Raw genomic sequence first — 21,266 nt, 5'->3', positions numbered from 1 at the left:
ATTTCACCAAGGAGGCCATAATTATTATAATCATTACCATCCCCTTCAAAATCCACAGAAAATTTATAGAGTGACCATCATAGAATAAAATCTTGATTGATCAAAAGCCAATGAACAAAACCAGCAAGTAACCAAATAAATACATCTTCCAATATTCCCTTTTTTTTGGCCAAAACATTTTACAAGAAAACACAGTGATAGAGAGTGGTTTAAATGTCAGAAAATGTAAGCGCATTAGAGCAAAAAATTGTGTTTTGTTCACTCCTACATTCCCACTGACTAGAGATCTTTTTCAAATAAATTTAAAGAATTGATTTTAACTACAAAGTCATATATATTATGACATTGGGGTATTGCAAAACCCTGTATCATTGAAGAAAGTTTTCTTTAAAATCAATACATTCTACTGATCAAGGGTAAGAACAAGGAATTTTTTGCAATGGTCAGAGGCTTTAATGTGTTATCTTTCTACTTTCTCCTTTAAATCAGAAAGCAGTCAGAATTCTAAAAACTGACCCCCCAAAATTAATAAATATATTAATAAATTATGAATTATATATATTATACATAAAGAGAGAGGGAGAGAGAGACAGAAAGAGACTATATATTAAATCATTTCTTTAGCCCTAAGCATTTACTTCTTGGTACGTACATCTATGGTTGCATGTGAATGTCCCACTTTTCCAATATTCTCTAAGCTACTTAAGGACAGAGAACTTCCTTTTTCTCTGTATATGCCCTGGGACAACACAAATACAAACTTTATGGAAATAACAAAATTGAGGAAACATATAAAACTCAAAAAATACTTAGAACTCAGCACTTGAGGTCCCCTGGACTCTAATTATATGGAGATTTTGTCAGTCACAATGAGTATTTGAGATTTAGGATAGTTTTTTTCCTGCTTTTCTTACAAATTTATACCTGTACCCAAAAGAAAACACCTTAAGAGTACTGATATTTTTACTTGCAAACCATTTGCAGAGAACGTAATCCAATCTGCACTCAATATTTTTGCTTCTCAACATTTGATGAGCACAGGCCGTGTAAACAGTAGCACCACGTAACTCGCTGAGGTGCGAAGGCGAGAAACAAAAGAGGATGGTTGTTGATGAAGACAGGCTTCCGGGCCAAGAAAAGTTAGTAAGAGAACCAGGTACGTAATAAAAATCCAGTGGGACAATTTTGTGTGTGTGCAACACCGTACAGCAGGGAGATTCACAAAAAGCTTTCCAAAGCAGGGGATATGCACCTGGATTTTGAAGGATGAGTAGTTTGCCAGACAGGAGAGGAAATGAACATTCTTAGCAGAGCAAACAGCATGTGAAAAAGGTAAAGAAGAAAAGAGCAAATATTTCTAATGGCTGGAAGAAGATGCCTGGGTGTGTGTGGTTCCCTTGAACACTCAGATAATGGGGAGCACTTATTATCAGAGCGTGGATCTTTTATGATGATCCCTTTATAGCGGTGTCTTTCCCACCAGCCTTGAGAGCAGGTAGCAGTGAGCTCTGATTTTTAATGTCTGCAGCACTTTACATAATATCTGGCTCATAATAAACAACCAAAAAAATTGTTTTACTTTCGTTACTTATTGTATTGCACAAACACCACATCTACACTACATGTAGAGGTAATAAACATCTACACCCCATCATCGTGTTAAAGACTACACTTAAATAACTATTTCTACGTCACTACAACGTGTACATTTATTATTCCCAGTTGCCTTTAGAATAATGTTCCCTGGAACACAATATGTTTTAAAAAGATATTTCATTAAATGTATGAACAAATTTTGGGAGAATCAACATGCTTAATATATTAAAACTTTTAAAATTACATGACAAGGGGGCACTTGGGTGGCTCAGTCAGTTAAAGGGCCAACTTCGGCTCAGGTCACGATCTTGAGGTTTGTGAGTTCAAGCCCTGCATCGGGCTCTGTGCTGACAGCTCAGAGCCTGGAGCCTATTTCGGATTCTGTGTCTCCCTCTCTCTCTCTGCCCCTCCCTGCTTGCTCTCTGTCTCTCTCTCTCTCTCTCACTCATAAACATTAAAAAAATAATAAGAAAATAAAATCACATGACAAGGGACATCTCATTTATCGATGGCTTTAAAAATCTACTTTGTAAGTCTTTATAATTTTCTTTCTTTTTTTAAATTTTATTCTTAAGTAATCTCTACATCCAACATGGGGCTCGAACTCACAACCCCGAGATCAAGAGTAGCATGCTTTTCCAACTGAGCTAGCCAAGCGCCCCAAGTCTTTATTATTTCCTTTAAATAAGCATGTACATTTCCTATTAAATGCATTATACATAGTTAAATTTTTATTTGTAAATAAGATCTATTTTTATTGTATTGACTAGGAACTATTAATTTACATATTTATTTTGTAGCCTATTATCTTATTGACATTTTTATTAGTTTTAATAGTCTTAAATTGATCCTTTGGAGTACTCTGAGTAGACAATTATATCATCCATAGGTAATGATAATTTTATCTCTGAAAACTGTATTTATTTATTTTTCTTGCCTTATTGTGTTGAATACAAGTCACTGAACAATGTTAAATAATAGATACCCCGGCACTCCTTGTTTTATTTCAGACTTTGGAGCTTCTCCTATTTTTGCCCGTTGATTTCGGATAAATTATTTATTATGTTAAAGAGTTTTATTTTATTATTAATTTGCTATCATATCAAAAATAGATGTTGAATTTTATCAGTTACCTTTTTATCAACTAAATCTATATGAATTAAAGCTAAATTTGTGTACCATGGAACGTTTGTTCATGTGAGAACAATTAGGCATAAATATAACTATTTGTCCCCCATGTAGAGTGGACAGAGAATGTAGCCTGTATACTTTTTTTTGCCTATATTACCATAGTTCATAGCATAGTTCAAAATCTTTGCACAACAGTTGTCTGCTGAAGGGAAGGTACGTTATATTTCTCCTTTAAGGGGATGTAGCTGTGGGAAGTTTGGTTAGTGCCATAGCCAAAACTTAAAATATGCTATCCAAATTCTCGTGTACTTTTACCCAAGGTGAAAGGTTCTGGCATTATGTGGATTTATTCCTTAGACCTATTGATGAGGACACAGTAAGAAACAAACCAAAGTTTCTGGCTAAGACAATGCCTTTCACATAATAGGTACTAATTAAACATTTGTTGAATAAATTATTGAGTAAAAAATTTTAAGTTACAAGTGGCTTTTTTTTGGAAGAAGTTCTTGGACTCTTCTCACTTTTGCCCATAATTTTTCATCAATTGAATTTTTACTTCCTAAATTCAATGTACATTGAATTTGTTTTTTTTACATTTGTTTTTATAGAAAATAATCTATTTTATCCAGATCTTTTACACATATTAACATCACAGCCTAAAAAATTACCTCCATGAAAAGGAAAATCTATAATTGCTGTTTTTCTATCTTCAATTAAAGAAGTTTTTGATGATTCTTCCCCCACCCCCAAGTTTACCCTCAGTATTTTTTTTTTTATTCCTAAGGGTAGGGTCTTTAATATAAACTTTACTTATTAATTTCTAACTTTGACTGTTGGCAGAGATTATAGCCTGTATGCTTTTTTGCCTTACCGAGATCATTTTGTGACCAATTTATAAACATTCCAAGTGTAGAGAAAAGAGGGTGTACCCTCTATGATATATAAAGTGTAATCAATAACTATTAGGGCTTTTATTTACAGTTTTTTATTTACAGTTTCTCTCTGATGCTTCCCCCCCCCCACACACACACCATCCTGTTTCGTTTGCCTGCTTGATCTAACAAAGACATGAGTGAAAGATGTTTATGGAAAGAATGTTAAGCAAAAAAATGAATGTAATTAAACGAATCAATTAAGGGTTATATAAATGAAAAAAACCAAAATGTCAGAAGCCGTGTGTTTATTAATAAGAACATTTTAAAAGCTTAGTTTAACAACACCTCGCTTTGTAATACATAATGAAATGACAGGTATTTATAATTTCGTATTCTTGGCACAATAAAAGTGATAAAGCGTAGTTTTTAAATTTATAAAAATAAAACATGACAGTAAATAATAATAGTTTTTAAAAGTCTAATTAAAATATACTGACTATCATGGAGAATTAAAAGAAGGCAAGGTGATTTCAGTTCTGTCTCCATCACACGACAATAATATTTTACCTTGAGGAACCCTCTTAATCTCCTTAGAACACTTATTTATCTCTAAAAGGAAGTGTGCAGGTTGCTATAATAATGCTTAGAAGTATCTAACACTTAAGAAGCTCTCAATGAGTTAAAGCTCATGTTTTCAGGAATTAATTTTTTATTAAGATATATACGAATTTAATGGTGCTCAATCTTCAAACATTTTAAAGAGAAAGAAAACCCAGCATAAGACACTTCCTTTGAAAAAAGACACATCTGCCAAAGTTATTGTTCCTGACCTCTAAAAATGAACTTGAAATTTGCAAAAAGCAAATTGTTGTGATATTCCGATTAACAGAATCATATTACCAGGTATTTATTTATTATTACTTTTAACTAAAAATGTATTTTAGTGTAATATTCATTTATCTGACAAAACTACAGAGAAGTCAATAAAGATACAAGCAATCATTGCTATAAATAGAAAGCACGTAACAGAAAACAAAGCAAATGCTGATACTTTAATAAATCAAAACAGAGGTGTAAACATATGTGAAAATACAACAGTAATTACTACTGGGTTCTTACCTTTGGTTGCTTAAGCAATGTATCTGTGTCTTCTAGAAACAGAAGTCAGTAGTATATCCAAAACAAACAGGGAGATAGTGCAAATCTTGACATTGTCAAAAGCCAGGTCCTAATTTTTTTAAATAATAAATATACAGATCTTTTTCCTTTCTTTAAACATGTGAAAACGGCTAGTTTTCTTAATCATTCCCAAAGAAAGAAACAATTCTGTGGCATTGCCAAAGGAGGATTTCATGAGTCGGTATTGGATTTGCGGATTTATATACGGATGAAAATAACAGCAACCAAATCACCATTATCCTTAGCTGGAGCTGGAGCTCATTAATATGTATAAGAGTGAAGGATAAAAGGAGGTTTCTCAGAACTACATACACCTCTTAACAAATCTGAAAGTAAAGTTAGCCAAAGGTAATACTGCCTAATGGATTTTATTAAAATGACACTATCAATTCACCCAGGGTGAATTCTTGAAAGAATTGTTTAGGTTTTTACAAAGTATGATTACATTTCTAAATACAGTGCCATCATATTAAAAACTATTAAACTATAAATAGGGTGCATTTATTTATTCATTGATCTGTTTATTGTGTATTTTGTGAAATAATTGCATGTGTGAAATATACCTGGGCAAGAGATAAAAATAGGGTAAGTCTGAACTTGCCTGAAAGAGTAATTCATACTTCAGCTATGAAAAAACATTAAGGTATGCCAGTTAGCATCTAAATGTTATTCTAATGACCCCAAAATAAATTTCCTTAAGAATTTTTAGTGCGACATTTGATAGTTTACAGTTACAAAACTTTGGCTTTTGACTGAAAATAGAACAGCATGAAATAAATACTGTCTCTATTTAGCAAAACTGCTTTCATTTCAAACGATCAGCTCCAAAAATACATCATTCTTTTTCCAGTACTTGAACTATTTGTCCTGCTGACTAATTAGCCATCGAACAACCCGGTAATGTTTATTGTTTCAGTTAAATGGCCTCAGCACCCAACGGACTGCAAGGCTCCCAAAAGGGGAAATACCCCACGATGCTGAGCAGAGAAAATGAGTCCAGTACTGAGCACTCTTTTCTTTTGGAAAGTTGACTTTTGGGTTTCAGGATTTTTTAAATAATATTTAATTTCTAATCATAAAATAACATGTTTCATAAGATTTGGATATTATAGAAAGGAAGAAAAAATACTGAAATATATTCTTACCCTACTCCTATTGTTATCATAATCAATATTAACATTTTCGTTTAGACATTCATATAGATAGTTTTTATATAAAATCATTCTGGTTTTCTTTAATATTATATTGTTGTCATTTTTGTATTCCTAAGTATGTCCTACAGCATCCTTTAGAAGACTGCATAATATTTTATCTTCCATTATTCCATAATTTATTGACTGATTTCCCTTTCATTGGACATATTTCCTCTAGTCTAAATTTTTCAAAGTGAATGTCTTTATTTTTATTTTATTTTATTTTATTTTATTTTTATTTTATTTTATTTTTATATTTATTTTATTTTATTTTATTTTATTTTAATTTTTATTTTATTTTATTTTTATTTTATTTTTATTTTATTTTATTTTATTTTATTTATTTTTTTATTTTATTTTAAAATATCTATATTTTATTTTATTTTATTTTATTTTATTTATTTATTTTTAACTTACATCCAAGTTAGTTAGCATATAGTGCAATAATGATTTCAGGAGTAGAATCCAGTAATTCATCCCCTACATATAATACCCACCCCAACAAGTGTCTTCCTTAATGTCCCTTGCCCATTTAGCCCAGCCCTCCAACCACAACCCCCCCAAAAACCCTCAGTTTGTTCTCTATATTTAGAAGTCTTTTATGTTTTGTCCCCCACCCTGTTTTTATATTATTTTTGCTTCCCTTCCCTTATGTTCATTTGTCTTGTATCTTAAATTCCATATATGAGTGAAGTCATATGACATTTGTCTTTCTCTGACTAATTTCGCTTAGCATAACACCCTCTAATCCCATCCACATAGTTGCAAATGGCAAGATTCCATTCTTTTTCATTGCCAAGTAGTACTCCAGTGTGTGTGTGTGTGTGTGTGTGTGTGTGTGTGTGTGTGTGTGTGTATACATATATATACCACATATTCTTTATCCATTCATCTGTTGATGGATATTTGGGCTCTTTCCATACTTTGGCTATTGTCGATAGCGCTGCTATAAACATTGGGGTGCATGTGTCCCTTTGAAACAGCACACTTGTATCCTTTGGATAAATACCTAGTAGTGCAATTGGTAGGTAGTAGGGTAGTTCTATTTTTAATTTTTGAGGAACCTCCATACTGCTTTCCAGAGTGCCTGCACCAGTCTGCATTCCTACCAGCAATGAAAAAGAATCCCTCTTTCTCCGCATCCTCACCAGCATCTGTCGTTGCCTGAGTTGTTAATGTTAGCCATTCTTACTGGTGTGAGGTGGTATCTCATTGTGGTTTTGATTTGTATTTATCTGATGATGAGTGATGTTGAGCATTTCTTCATGTGTCTGTTAGCCATCTGGATGTCTTCTTTGGAAAAGTGTCCATTTGTGTCTTTTGCCCATTTCTTCACTGGATTGTTTATATTTCTTGGTGTTGAATTTGATAAGTTCTTTACAGATTTTGGATACTAGCCTTTTATCTGATATGTCATTTGCAAATATCTTCTCCCATTCCGTTGGTTGCTTTTAGTTTTGCTGATTGTTTCCTTTGCTGTGCAGAAGCTTTTTATCTTGATTAGATCCCAATAGTTTATTTTTGCTTTTGTTTCCCTTACCTCTGGAGAGGTGTTGAGTAAGAAGTTGCTGCGGGCCAGGTCGAAGAGGTTTTTGCCTGCTTTCTCCTCTAGCATTTTTTAAAAAAATTTTTTAACATTTCTTTATAATTGAGAGACAGAGAGAGCATGAGCAGGAGAGGGGCAGAGAGCGGAGGAGACACAGAATCCGAAGCAGGCTCCAGGCTCTGAGCTGTCAGCGCCGAGCCCGACATGGGGCTCGAACTCACAAACCACGAGACCATGACCTGAGCCGAAGTCGGATGTTCAACCTACTGAGCTACCCATGCACCCCATCTCCTCTAGTATTTTTATGGTTTCCTGTCTCACAGTTAGGTCTTTCATCCATTTTGAGTGAATGTTTTTATTTTTAAATCATTATATATACCTGTGATTACTATTTTCTTAGAAATGAGATTACTAAAGTGTATTACCATTCTTATTACTTCCAATTTGTATTGCCAGTATAATTTCCAGATAATCTGTTTACCTGTTTGACCTCACAACATTAAGTAAAAGATTATCATTTGTAATTTGTTGACTTCCTTCAATTTTTCAATGTGTTACCAAATATACTATTTTAATTTACGTGTTTGCCATCTTGTAGTTAAAAACATACCCTTTAAACTGCTAGAATGGGTGTGTTTGATAAGTCCACTCTGTTATAAACTTCCTCCAAACTAATCAATGTAGCCACTTTGGTCACAATTTAGTTCTATGCTAAAATGTTATTGTGTCAGTCTCTTTAAGTAGAGTTACATAATCTCCTTAGGAAAATAAGCCCCTTCTTTGAATAATATGGCAGTATCTCAAACCCATCTCAGTGAAATTAATTGTAAACATTTCAAAAAGCATGAAATGGTAATAAATGTTAAAATCACCCATATAAAGGATAGTAAGTAATGAAGAGACCCACAAAGGGAAATTCTCAAGACAGAAAGGAATTTAACTTTTCTCAGTGGTAAATAAATGTTTTAAAACTTAACAATCCTGTGGGGTAGGTACTGTATCAACTTCATTTTACAGAGGAAGAAAGGAAAGCTGGGAGGTGAAGTAATTTCCTCAGGGACAAAATAGCTAGTATTGTGTCAGAGTTAGCTGGAATTTACACCCTGATAGGGTTCCCAGATTCAGCAAATAAAAATACAATATAAGTATATCCCACATATTACTTGAGACAGACATACTAAAAAATTATTTGATGTTTGTCGGAAATTAGAATTTAACTGGGTGTTCTGTTTTTTATCTGTCAAGCCTGCAGCAAGTCCTGTCTGACTCCAGAGCACCACACTGCCCTAATATCTGGAAGGTATGAGCACTAAAATCAAATCAGGTTACCCATATCAGCAATGTGTCTCTAACAGCAACAGCGAAAATCATTGCATATGAGAAAACACTATTATTTGCATGCACCTGTAAACCCCTTAGCATTTTATCTGCAGGTAAGTGCTCAAAAATTATAGTTTTTAACTATCAGTTTTTGTATTATCAGTCTGTTCTTCACATCTAAGAAATTTTCTCCTTGAAGTATTTTAAATGTCTTAATCAGCCAGTTTGGATCTATCATTCAGGAAAGGAGTCAGACCCTTTGTGGACTTTCTTCATATTCTCAGCTAGATCTTACTTCTTGGGACTAAGGGTTTTCAGAAAATTGCTACTCGTTGTCTAATACAGAAGACTCTTTCAGCCTTTTTAAAAAATTTTTTTAAGGTTTATTCATTTTTCAGAGACAGAGAGACAGTGTGAGTGGGGGAGGGGCAGAGAGAGAGGGAGACACAGAATCTGAAACAGGCTCCAGGCTCTGAGCTGTCAGCACAGAGCCTGCCCAGAGGCCTGAACTCATGGATGGCGAGATCATGAACTGAGCGGAAGTCGGACGCTTAACTGACTGAGCCACCTAGGCGCCCCAAGACTCTTTCGGTCTTAACGCTAGTGTTGATTTTGCCTCTGCCTGTCTTATGCCAATTATTGTTCCCCCGTTTGGGGGGGAAGGTGGTTTCTATGGCACTGTGCTAGATTTAAGTGCAGAGGATTAGAGTCCCAGGCCTGAGTTTGCATCTCATCTCCATGGTTCACTAGTTCTGGGACTTGGAGCATGGTAAGTGAACCTTCTGGGCCCCAGTTTCAGTATTCATGGAATGGACATGATAATATCTGATAGATTTGTTATAAGGATTAAAAGGAACTATATTAATATGAAGAATTTGTTTTACAGTCCCAAAAGCATAGTAAACACTTGACAGTGGCTAGTATTCTAATTTTTAAAAGACAAATAGCAGAATTAAGCTTCATTTATAATGAAATAAATTTGCCTGGTTTCGTTATTGTTTAATTAAAAATTTTTTTTTTGAGAGAGAGAGCAAGTGGGGGAGAGGAGCAGGAGGAGAGAGAGAGAGAAACTTAAGCAAGATCCACACTCAGCACTGAGCCTGACGGGGGGCTTGATCCCAAGGCCCTGGGATCATGACTCGAGCCAAAATCAAAAGTCAGACACTCAACCGACTGAGCCACCCAGGCGCCCCTGCCTGCTTTCTTTTAAAAGTTAAAAATGCATGTTTTGGTTAAGAAATATACTAGGTTTAATTAGAGCAATCTTTTTATAATCCTATCTCACATGTGAAAGACATAACTAAAATAAATATACCTAAAAACAAAACAAGATGACCAGATTGGGAATTTGTTCCCATATATCTCCACAGAACATTCATTTTCTTTTTTTTTTTTTTTTTTTTTTTTTTAATTTTTTTTTTTTTTCAACGTTTATTTATTTTTGGGACAGAGAGAGAGACAGAGCATGAACGGGGGAGGGCCAGAGAGAGAGGGAGACACAGAATGGGAAACAGGCTCCAGGCTCTGAGCCATCAGCCCAGAGCCTGACGCGGGGCTCAAACTCACAGACCGCGAGATCGTGACCTGGCTGAAGTCGGACGCTTAACCGACTGCGCCACCCAGGCGCCCCAGAACATTCATTTTCTTATGGATTGTTTCTTACTTGAAACTTTATCAAATGACTTAATGAACTAAATAGTTGGAACAATCATTCTAACAAACCTTTCTTCCTCCTGCCAGCTTAACTCCTGGTTGACATCATGAAACTTCATAGAATTTGTTATAATTATAAAATAGCTCTTGCCCCAGTGAATCTTAACGTGAGGTCATTGAGGGCAACAATCACAAACAATTCTTGAGACATTAATGGCTCAACTTAGTAAGTTTATTTAAAGTAGTACAGGGACAGGACTTTTTGCTGTGTGAGGTTGGTGGTTATATACATACTTAGTAACCAAAGGGGAGGAGGCATGCAGAGAGTATCAGATTACAAAAATGTCTTCAAATTTCTTTGCATTTCTACTCCTAAAACTACTTTTGTAAGATTCCTCTGGCGCTTATCACTCAGTTCAATATTAACTATTGGTGAGGCAGTGGTGAGACCCTTAAAGAATGTAGCAAACAGAACATATTTGATCCTCATCGGAACTATGCAGGCTTTAGGTCAGCCTTCTGGGCAAAGGGTAAACATTTTCCTGCTTCTGTCCTCCTCAAATGTCTCTCTCTCTCCCTGTCCCTCTCCCTCTCCTTCTTTCTCCTCTCTCCCTCCCCCTCCCCCCACACAAAATTCTTTACTCTTTGGAATGATTCATTTGTTTCATCTTCAATGCACCTTTCTTTTCACCAGCTTTTACACTTCTTTCTTGTACCTTTCCACTCCAAAACTATAATTAAGGATGAAATGAATGTTACTGATTCTTGGGATAATGCGTAGTAGCTGCGTAGAGAAAATGACTTCGTCTTTCTGAGCTTCAATTCCCTTATCTGTAAAATGAAAGTGTAATGCCTACTCCATTAGGTTTTTGTGAAGATAAATGGAGCATGGTTATAGAGCATACACCCATTTGGTATACGCAATAAATGTGCACTCCCGCTCTTTCCCTTTCCTCTAAGCCCTCGGACTGCACCAAAGCGGGAGATTTGAAGCATTTTGCTTAAGCCTCACCTGTCCTCCATATGTTGTAATGGGACTTCGACAGCAAGGTACACGCAGCCATTAAATAACTGCCTTATGGAAAGCTGTAGAGCTATTATTTATACCTTCTCTCTAAATAATTTATTATATAATTCTAGTAAGTGTGACCAAATAAGTAATTCACTTTTTTTTAGTTTATTTATTTACTTGTTTTGAAAGAGAGATACAGGGTGAGCAGGGGAGGGGCAGAGAGAGAGAGGGAGACAGAGAATCCCAAGCAGGCTCAACACTGATGCAGGACTTGAACTCACAAACTGTGAGATCATGATCTGAGCCAAAACCAACAGTTGAACGCTTAACTGACTGAGCCACCCAGGCGCCCCATTCATTTTTTTTTTTAATAAAAAAACTGTATTTTATGTATAGAGCACTTAACAATGTGAAATAATAATCCTTCATAAAGGCATAGAATTAGTCCAAGTGTTTATTCGTTCATTGAACATGTAATTTCTAAGCACCACACTGTGCTGGGCACTGTTCTAAGGTTTGGGAGCATAATAAACAAGTCTTTTTCCTGGAGACAGTACACAGGAGAGAGACAGGCAAAAGAAGAGATGCTTATAATACAAGGTGCTCAGGAGCTGAGGAAGCACTTACAAGGAACCCTAAGATTTGGGGAGAAAAGGAGCTAGACTGGAAGGCTGCCAGGGGAAAATTATCTCTGCTGAAATGGAAGGTAAGTAGGAATGTTGTTTTCATATATAAAACATACATGCTAGGATATTTTTCCAATTTACTCAGGCTAAAAAGGGTAAGAGTGTGTTTGATTTTATTTTGTTTTGTTTCCCCCTCCAATGTGATTAGCCTGACCTAGTCTATCAATGGATTTCTCTTCCTGGGACCTGCAGTAACCTTGACTGGTGGAAAGAACATAGCCACATTGGATTATCTGTTTTAGTAGGCTACTTTTAGTTTGGTTCCCAGTCTTGCTTTGTCAGCTCCCTCTAATCTTTATAATCCTATTTAAACTGCCTCTAACCACAGCTGCTCATTTGCATGACATTGACTCTGGTATTTTCATCTCAAAAATCATGTGATTTGAGGGATTCTGGCTCTTGACCCCAAATTATTAAATATTTCATAGTCTGTCTTCCAGCACACCAAGACTTTTAGCCAGAGTGGTCAGTGATGTCTCTTCAACGTTTATAACCCTATACATTAAATGTCATGTAATTCATTGTTTAATGTGTGTCTTCCAAGAACTGCAAATTCCATGGTGGCAGGCACTGTCTGTGCTTTTCATTACTGTGTGTCTACTGTCTACCCTCCTTCTATAGTAACTGAAATTACAAAATCCCCTCATAAATAATTATGCGATTTAAAATAAACAAAATGTTTATTTTCTTTATGTTTTATCAGCGGAATGGGAGGGATTCTTTTTATCAGGTTATGCTAATTTGAGGTAATCGCATTAAGACTTCCCACAATGTCTGGCATAAATAAGGTCCTCAATTATATAATTATTAAGATTGTTATTATTTTACTGACAAATAGCTCCTGATGCTCACTGTTAATTAGTACTGTCAGAGTGTCAAATTTCTATGTAAACGACCTAATTAGATATAGAAAGGCTCAAAGAATTCAGAGTAGGAATGAATCTATCCTGGAAAAGTGTATGGTTGTACCAGAGGATTTTAAGTCTTTTAGGTAAATATGAAAACACTTCATATTTTGTAACTTTGTGCTTTAAATACATCGGGATTTTTGCAGACGCTACAGTGGAAATATGGTTGCTTATTGCCCTTCCCACAACTGGCCCTGGATTCAGCTTTCTCAGATAAACCAAATCATCTATATGACACCTAACTTTCTTTTTAAAGACTTTTTTTCCTTATTTTATTTTTGAGAGAGAGAGGGAGAGTGTGAGCAGGGGAGGGGCAGAGAGAAAAGGAAACAGAGGATCCGAAGCTGGCTCTGCACTGACAGCAAAGAGCCCGATGTGGGGCTCGAGCCCACAAACCATGAGACCATGACCTGAGGTGACCTGAGCTGACCTGAGGTGACCAGAGCCGACCTGAGGTGACCAGAGCCGACCTGAGCCGACCCGAGCCCAGGTCAGATGCTTAACCATCTGGCTTAAGCCACCCAGGCACCCCTGATACCTAACTTTTTTAATTTGGTTGCTTCTCCCACAGGCCCACCACTACCATCAGCAGGACTGAGGAAAGAGAACAAATAGAGGCCTACATACCACATGCCTAAATATCAAGTTAATGAAGCATTAAATAAAATGTGTTTTGTCTTCACCTTGAAAAATATACCTTTGTAACAAAAATCAAATCCATAGGGGCGCCTGGGTAGCTCAGTCGGTTGAGTATCTGACTTCAGCTCAGGTCATGCATGGTCTCATGGTTCATGGGTTGGAGCCCTGCATCGGGTTCTGTGCTGAATGCTTGCTCAGAGCCTGGAGCCTAATTCAGATTCTGTGTGTCCTTCTCTCTCTGCCCCTCCCCAGCTCGCACTCTGTCCCACTCCCTCAAAAAAATAAATAGATGTAAAAAAAATTTTTTTAATTAAAAAAAAATCAAATCTATAAAATGATTGTTATAATGTTATTGAAACTTGGCAAAATTTCAAAGACAACTAGATTTAATTATTGCACGTGTCTGGGTTGGTCTATTGATGGGCCAGGGATATTCATATCAGTAATAAAATAAAGATACACCTAAATGATAAGTTATTATATATTACACATAATTTATTTTCCTGCCTTTTCAGAAAAATTACTAAGTGCCTTATAACAATCAAGATTTTACATTATTTGTGTTCTATTGACAGTATGGCCAAATGAAATAACACTTTTTTTTTCTTTCTTTCTTACTTTGAGGTATGATGGACAAATCTTACAGGTACACAAGGAAAAGTAAGACATGATCGCAGTGAAAAGTGAAGACAATCTAACCAGAAACCTTTCAGCTAATGTGGAAGCTGAAGTTCTGAGTGGGACATGCTTCAGGGCTGAAAGGAATGGTAATTAATGTTCCTCCCCTTCTTCTTCACTCTCTCCTTCAACAAAATCCACACCCACTTCATAATCCTTCTCAGGGGCAGCCGTGTCCTCACAGGTCTCAGAAAACTCTCCTTCCTTCATACTCTCACCCGTATACCACTGAACAAAAGCACGCTTGGCATACATCAGGTCAAACTTGTGGTCCAGACAAGATCAGACCTCAGCAATGGCTCTGGTGTTGCTCAGCGTGCACACAGCTCTCTGTACTTTGGCCAGGTCTCCACCAGGTACCACAGGCTGGTAATTAATGCCAACTTGGAAGCCAGTGCTGCACGAGCCCACAAACTGGATGGAATGCTTGGTCTTGATGGTGGCAATGGCAACATTGACACCTTTGGGAACACATTGCCACGGTACAACAGGCAGAAAGCCATGTAGTTACCATGCCAAAGGGCACATTTCACCTGGTTGGCTGGTTTGAAGCATGCATTGTTGATCTCTGCTACAGAAAACTGTTCATTGTAGGCTTTCTCAGCAGAGATGACAGGAGTATTTGTGGGTAGGGGAAGTGGATGTGAGGATAGGGCACCAGGTTGGTCTGGAATGTTGTCAGATCAACATTCAGGGCTCCATCTAATCTGAGGGAAGCAGTGATGGAAACACACTCTGGCTAATAAGGCAATGAAGTTAGTGTAGGTTGGGTGTTCAATATTGCACTTTCTATGGCAGATGTCATACATGGCCTCATTGTCTACCATGAAGGCACAATCAGAGTGCTCCAGGGTGGTATGAGTAGTGAGAATGGAGTTATAGGGCTCAACTACAGCTATGGAAAATTCAGGGGCTGGGTAAATGGAGAAATCCAGCTTGAATTTCTTTCCATAATTGACAAACAGATGTTCCATTATCAGGGAGATGAACCCAGAGCCAGTTCCCCCTCCAAAGCTGTGGAAAACCAAGAAGCCTTGAAGACCTGGGCACTGGCCAGCTAATTTCCCAATTCGGTCCAAGACAAGGTCAATGTTCTCCTTGTCAGTGGTGTAGTTCCCTTGGGCTTAGCTATAGGCAGCATTATCCTTACCTGTGATGAGCTACTTAGGGTGGAAAACCTGGTGGGAGGTGCCAGTGCAAACTTCATCAATGACTGTGGGTTCCAGGTCTACAAACACTGCCCTGGGCACACGCTTTCCAGCACCTGTCTCACTGAACAAATGTTAAACGAGTCATCTCCTCCCCCCCACAATGGTCTTTCTTGTCACTTAGCATCTGGCCATTGAGTTGGATGCTGTGTTCCAGGCAATAGAGTTACCAGCAAGCATTACCAATCTGGACACCAGCCTGACCAATGTCGATGGAAATATAGTCATGCATAGTGGCTATGGGTTAGCAGGTTCAGGCAACAAGAGCAGATACCAGGTCCCAGTTACAGCCCCCAACAAGCTAAGAGTCGAGGTAAGTAATGCACTCAAGTTAGATAATACTTTTTGAGTCATGGTAGAGTTTAGATCATTTTGTTAATTTCTTATGTGAGAAATCTTTGTACTGTTTGTCAACACAACTCATAATATGTTACTTAGATTCAGAAAGAAATAATAAATTTAAATATCATGTTCAAACATTGCATTTGGCTCCTATAAATCACCTATACTATAGATCTTAGTTTTTGCTCATGAAAAAGTAGCTTGACTCCAAACTGGACAAAAGATATGAAACAACTATCTTCAAAATACTGGACAACAGGCAGCACAGGAGTGTGATACTTGAGAGAAGCGGGGGCTGGGGGGGGGGGAATGAGTTGAACCCTGCCCAGAGGCAATTTCAGAATTGTGACACGAGAAAAAGGAAATCAGGCACAGCCCAATGCTCTTGCTTAATTGAGGAGTCTGAATTACCATCTTGGAGACCAAAGTGTCTAGAATATGCAAAACAGAGTACCAGTGAGAAGGAAGTTGTGCAGAGAAAAAGCTCCAGAAATTTGCAAAGGGGTCTTCTCAAGTCTTTGGTAGAATAAAATAAGATGCATCTTTATGTCATTTATAAACAATGTTTTTTTTTTTTTAAGTTTATTTATTTACTTTGAGAAAGAGCACATGCAAGCTGGTGAAGGGACAGGGGGAGAGAGAGAATCTCAAGCAGGCTCTCAAGCAGAATCTCAAGCAGGCACGTTGTCAGTGGGGCTCAATATCACTTAACCCAGGCACCCTCTAACTTATCTTTATATTTAAAACATTTCTTCGGGCGCCTGGGTGGCTCAGTGGGTTAAGTGCCAAAGTCTTGATTTTGGCTGGGGCCATGATCCCAGGGTCATGAGATTGAGCCCCGAGAGGGGTTCCATGCTGACAACGTGGAGCCTGCTTGAGATTCTCTTTCTCCCTCTGCCCCCTCACCCCACCCGCATGCTCTCTCTCTTTCTCTAAATACATACATACATACATACATACATACATACATACCACCTCTGAGCTTAGTGTGGAACCTGCTTGAGCTTCTCTCTCTCTCTCTCTCTCTCTCTCTCTCTCCCCCCCCCCCGCCCTGTGCCTCTCTCCCACTCGTACATGTGCGCTCTCTCTCTCTCTTAAAAGTTAAAAAAAATTTAACAGTAAGTTAGAGATAAAGAGGCAGAAAAATATATAACATGTAAATTCTAGTAATAAAACAGCTAGTTTAGCTATATTAATATCAAAGTAAATTCAAATCAAAAATATTACTAGAAAAAACTGCTAGAATTGATTCATGAGTTCAGCAAAGTTGCAGGACATAAAATTAATGCACAGAAATCGGTTGCATTCCTATATACGAACAGTGAAGTGACAGAAAGAGAAATCAAGGGATCAATCCCATTTACAGTTGCACAAAAAACCATAAAATAACTAGGAATAAATCTAACCAAAGAGGTGAAAAATCTATATACTGAAAACTATCAAAGCTTATGAAAGAAATTGAAGAAGACACAAAAAAATGGAAAAAGATTCCATGCTCCTGGATAGGAAGAACAAATATTGTTAAAATGTCGATACTACCCAAAGCAATCTACATAGTCAATGCAATCCCTATCAAAATAACACCAGCATTCTTCACAGAGCAAGAACAAGCAATCCTAAAACTTGTATGGAACCAGAAAAGACCCCGAATAGCCAAAGCAATCTTGAAAAAGAAAACCAAAGCAGGAGGCATCACAATCCTGGACTTCAAGCTATACTACAAAGCTTTAATCATCAAGACAGTATGGTACTGGCACAAGAACACACACTCAGATCAATGGAACGGAATAGAGAACCCAGAAATGGACCCACAAACATATGGCCAACTAATCTTTGACACAAAGCAGTTAAGAATATCCAATAGAATAAAGACAGTCTCTTCAACAAGTGGTGCTGGGAAAACTGGACAGCGACATGCAGAAAAATTAACCTGGACCGCTTTCTTACACCATACACAAAAATAAACTCAAAATGGGTGAAAGACCTCAATGCAAGACAGGAAGCCATCAAAATCCTTGATTAGAAAGCAGGCAAAAACCTCTTTGATCTTGGCCACAGCAACTTCTTACTCAACACGTCTCTGGAGGCAAGGGAAACAAAAGCAATAATGAACTACTGGGACCTCATCAAAATAAAAAGCTTCTGCACAGGGAAGGAAACAATCAGTAAAACTAAAAGGCAACTGACAGAATGGGAGAAGATACTTGCAAATGACATATCAGATAAAGGGTTAGTATCCAAAATCTATAAAGAACTTATCAAACTCAACACCCAAAAAACAAATAATCCAGTGAAGAAATAGGCAAAAGACGAATAGACACTTCTCCAAAGAAGACATCCAGATGGCCAACTGACACATGAAAAAGTGCTCAACGTCACTCATTATCAGGGAAATACAAATCAAAACCACCATGAGATACCACCTTACACCTGTCAGAATGGCTCACATTAACAACTCAGGCAACAACAGATGTTGGCAAGGATGCAGAGAAAGAGGATCTCTTTTGCATTGTTGGTGGGAATGCAAGCTGGTGCAGCCACTCTGGAAAGATTATGGAGGTTCCTCAAAAAACTAAAAATAGAACTACCCTATGACCCCACAATTGCACTACTAGGCATTTATCCACGGGATACAGGTGTGCTGTTTCAAAGGGACACATGCACCCCCATGTTTATAGCAGCACTATCAACAATAGCCAAAGCATGGAAAGAGCCCAAATGTCCATCAATGGATGAATGGATAAAGAAGATGTGGTTTATATATACAATGGAGTATTACTTGGCAATCAAAAAGAATGAAATCTTGCCATTTGCAACTACGTGGATGGGACTGGAGGGTATGCTAAGTGAAATTAGTCAGTCAGAGAAAGACAAAAATCATATGACTTCACTCATATGAGGACTTTAAGAGACAAAACAGATGAACATAAGGGAAGGGAAACAAAAATAATATAAAAACAGGGAGGGCAACAAAACAGAAGAGACTCATAAATATGGAAAACAAACTGAGGGTTGCTGGAGGGGTTGTGGGAGGGGGGATGGGCTAAATGGGTAAGGGGCATTAAGTAATCTACTCCTGAAATCATTGTTTCACTATATGCTAATTTGGATGTAAATTTTAAAAAATTAAAAATAAAATTTTTAAAAAGTATTACTAGAAATAAACAAGAACATTTAATAATGATAAAAGTGTCAATTTATTAAGAAAGCATAATAATCCTATATGTGCACCTAATGACAATACTTCAAAAATTCATAAAACAAAAAGTGACATCACTAAATTTATAGCCAAGTTCACAATTACAGGTGGTTTTAACACTTCTTTCTCAGTAATTGATAGAACAAATGTAAAAAGCCATAATAAACTAGATTTTGAGCAACCAATTTAACCTAATTGACATTTATGTAACACTATACCCAACAACTGCAGAATACAAAATCTTTTTTAATCTTACTTGGAACATCTACCAACATAGGCTGTATGCTGAGCCAGAAACCAAATCTTAATAAATTTCAGAGGACTGTAAGTATACTGAATATATTCTGTGTCCAAAACAGAATTAAATCAGAGATCAATAATAGAAGGATGTCTGGAAAATCTCCAAATATTTGGAAATCAAGCAACACACTCTTAAATACCCCATGGTCAAAGAAGAAATCACTAGGAAAGTTTTAAAATACTTTGAACTAAAGGGGCACCTGGGTGGTTCAGTTGGTTGAGTCTCTGACTCCTGATTTCAGCTCAGGTCATGATCTCAAGGTTTGTGGGTTTGAGCTGCACATTAGGCTTTGAGCTGATGGCTCAGAGCCTGCTTGAGATTCTCTGTTTCCGTCTCTCTCTGCCTCTTCCCTGCTCTCTCTCTCTCTCTCAAAAATAAAATAAACATTAAATACATACATACATACATACATAATACTTTGAACTAAATGATAAAAACACAACATACCAAAATTTGCTGCATGCAGCTAAACCAGTATTTGGAGGCAAATTAGTTTTAAATGCTTAAATTAGAAGGAATAAAGGTTTAAAATAAACGATCTATGTTTCCACCCTAGAAACTAGGGGAGGAACAGCAGATTAAAGTCAGTGTCGAAGGAAAGAAGTAAAAATAATAAATATATATAATAAATACAATATGAATACATAATAATAAAAGCAGAAGCCAATGAAATTTTATTTTTTTTAAATTTTTTTTAACGTCTTATTTATTTTTGAGACAGGGAGAGACAGAGCATGAACAGGGGAGGGTCAGAGAGAGGGAGATGCAGAATCTGAAACAGGCTCCAGGCTCTGAGCTGTCAGCACAGAGCCCGACGCGGGGCTCGAACTCACCGACCGTGAGATCATGACCTGAGCAGAAGTCAGCCGCTTAACCAACTGAGCCACCCAGGCGCCCCGCCAATGAAATTTTAAAAATCAGTAAAGAAAACCAATAAAAGCAGCATTCTGCTAGGTTCTTAGAATGATTAATAAATTGAAAACCTCCTAGATAGACTAATTGAGAAAAAAAATAAGGGACCACGAATTCTCAACTGTAGGCTTGGCACAGTGCTAGGCAAGACATAACATTACTGCAGATAGTTGCAAGCCCCCTGCAGGGACACCATTCTTCCAGCCTGTCATGCCTTCCCTGCTCCAGAAACCTCAGATCTCTCCACAATGTAGCAGCTGAGAGGTTAAAGCTTCACAGGATAGGAACCCTCTCAGCCTCTGCTGCTCACAGAACCTGTGTCCTTGTCCTTGGAAGCCTTGAGGCTCTACTGATGACTCATTATTTTGACCACCACTACTGAATCTAAGCAACTTAGCACAAAGGTCAGTAACACAGGGGCGCCTGGGTGGCTCAGTCAGTTGAGAGTCCAAATTCTACTCAGGTCATGATCTCCTGGTTTGTGGGTTTGAACCTCATATCGATCCCCGCATCAGCCCACGCTGACAGCTGGGGGCCTGGAGCCTGCTTCAGATTCTGTGTCTCCCTCGCTGCCCCTCCCCTGCTCACCCTCTGTCTCTGTCTTTCTCTGTCTCTTTCAAAAATAAATAAACATTTAAAAATAGTGGGGTTTTTTTCAATTTAAAACAAAAACCAATAACACAGGAGCTGACATTTTAGAGGATCTCATTTTCTTATCTTAAGTTTTGAGTCAGAAAAGGAATTTTCCCAGAGTTGTACAGTGGGCCAGTTGGAGATTTTTTTGATGTTCTTCTTTTGGTTACATAAACACCATGTTTTTTGTTGAGAATAAAAATCCCCAAAGTTAATGTCACTCAGGACAGTCCATGGTGCTGTAACTGCATAAAT

At 37.2% G+C, this 21,266-nt stretch overlaps 1 long non-coding RNA gene and 1 pseudogene across 1 annotated transcript; both read right to left on the bottom strand.

Annotated features, from left to right (window-relative positions):
* Positions 1–1,895: 1,895 nt before the first annotated feature.
* On the bottom strand, positions 1,896–20,954 carry LOC115512667. Its single transcript, XR_003968454.1, has 3 exons — positions 20,899–20,954; positions 11,173–11,176; positions 1,896–1,938 (listed from the first exon to the last, which is right to left on the bottom strand). It is a non-coding gene; the product is annotated as an uncharacterized LOC115512667 (long non-coding RNA).
* Positions 14,510–15,895, bottom strand: LOC115512665 (annotated as a pseudogene).
* Positions 20,955–21,266: the final 312 nt, after the last annotated feature.

Source organism: Lynx canadensis, chromosome B1 (assembly GCF_007474595.2).
Source record: "Lynx canadensis isolate LIC74 chromosome B1, mLynCan4.pri.v2, whole genome shotgun sequence".
NCBI lineage: Eukaryota > Metazoa > Chordata > Mammalia > Carnivora > Felidae > Lynx > Lynx canadensis.
This window is presented reverse-complemented; position numbering and strand designations above follow the sequence as displayed.